Genomic DNA, 2,050 nt, shown 5'->3' with positions numbered 1-2,050 from the left:
TGTGTGTGTGTATGGGTACTTCTGGCGGAGAACCTAAAAGCCGAGTATGTCTCTGCAGGAGGAGTGGATTTAGGGCAGGGACCATGAGCTCTCATCACGTAGGGTTTGCTGTGCCAGCTCCGGGGCCGTTGTAAACCAGTCTTGCTCCCACGGTTCGAATGGCGAGAGCTTTTAGAATAAGGTTTCGTTGGATCCGCTGGCAACCAGGAAGTTTAAAGCCATCCCGAGCAAAGGCGGGAGCAGCCCCGGGGCAGGGGTAGCTGAATCCGTCTGTTTGTGCGTGCCGGGAAGCGGCTGAGAGCTCAGGGAGAGAGGGGCCTTCATGGGACTTGCTGTCTTCTTAACCTCCCTGGGAGAGCAGCCGCCATCTGCGCCAAGGTACAACAATAAGAATTATTAGTATCATAATCACCGCGGTTGTCACTGCTGCGACTTTGAGGGAGAAGCCCAGCCCGGCTCCGGCTCCGGCCCCCTGGACGCCGCAGCCGCGGGCTCTGCCCCGTTTCTCCTCTTACTCTCTAAATCGCCTAAAATATTTTTTTCCCCAATTACCAGCGCTCTGATGGGAGCAGGAGGCAGAGGAATATGCAAGGCTCATAATAAGCCACCTGCTGCGTCGCGCCTAACTAATGCTATGCTTTATTTCATTACTGCTGCCGCGGCAGCAGCACCGGCCCGTGCGTTACAAATTCCCCACACAGCACAGACAGCCGGGACAGGACCCCGGCAGGCCGGCGGGGGCCGGGGCTCGGTCAGCCTCAGGGACCGATGCTCGGCTCCTGCGCACGGAACGCAGACCCACGGGCGGTACCTCGGCGCGGGACCGGGTCCCGCCTGCTGCTGTGGGGCGCACAGCTCCCTCGGTCCGTTCAGAGCTGTCTCTCCCGGCAATGACCCCCCTCTCCACCTATTTGCATGCACACACGAAGCTATATAAAGAGCAGTAATAGCCTCATACATTAAATTAGTATTTGTTAGTACAGCCATTCCGAGTCATTTCAGATATTTGGACTCAGTCTGTTCAGTGTAGCTTCAACCTACTGACTTGCCAGACGAGATGTTCATGTGGACCCAGTTGCTGAAACGATGAAAACAGACTTTAGCTCTAAACTGTGCTACTCTCCCATCTGACGGATGTTAACACACAAATGAAATCCATTTGGATGTTTTTTGTTACCAGAAGGCTGCGCTGACGTTCAAATGATCTAAATCTTAGCATCTGGAAGCCTGTACAAGCATCTTTTTGGAATAGGTTTCAAGACATTTCGTTCAGCCCAAGCTGAGGAAGGATCAAAATGGGACACCAGGAAACTGACAACAGTTTCCCATCTAAATGAAACTGGCTGTTTCCTTTGAAAACACTAAAAAGAAAAAAAAATACCTCCCCTCAAGCCTTTCTATTTACTACAGTCTACCCGGGTAACCCCAAACCCTCCCAGCCAAGGTCCATCACGGAGCTGCTGCACGGAAGGCATAGGGATGTCCCGAAGGCCACCACCGCCTGCGAGTCCCCCCGCTGGCAGAGAGCTCCGCAGGGACAGCAGACCGGCTTCATCTCAGGAATACTTTTGTGCTCGGGATTCGTTAATGTTTTCTGGGTGCAGCAATTCATCGACACTATGATAGAACATGTTATGTGAGTGCCATTCAGCCTTAATGAAGATCTGTGGGAGAAGTCGTGCGAGACAATAAATACAGCAGCCCGGATGTTGGTGACTTTAGCAGGAAATAAAGGAGGGCTCTGTGTTAATGAAACAAAGATGTGGGAGCTCCTGGCAAAGGCCTCGAACGTACAGGAGTGCTCAGTACCTCCTGGGTGCTCATGAATATCTGTGGTGTGCGTTACACTTCATAATATGTTTGCAAACAGAATTCTTTTTTCTTTCAAAGGTTTTTACAAACTTGGGTACCAAACAGACCGATGCTCAATCAAATACAAAGAATTTAAATTATTCAGGAACCCAAGTGATTCTGTGGAGCCTTTCTTTCTCCCATCCCCCACCTCAGTGCCGGGGATTTAATCCGGTAGCAAGTGTGTCAGGGAGCCGGC

The sequence above is a fragment of the Corvus brachyrhynchos genome, unplaced genomic scaffold (genome assembly GCF_000691975.1).
Source record: "Corvus brachyrhynchos isolate BGI_N302 unplaced genomic scaffold, ASM69197v1 scaffold101, whole genome shotgun sequence".
Classification (NCBI taxonomy): domain Eukaryota; kingdom Metazoa; phylum Chordata; class Aves; order Passeriformes; family Corvidae; genus Corvus; species Corvus brachyrhynchos.
Note: the sequence above shows the minus strand (reverse complement) of the source record.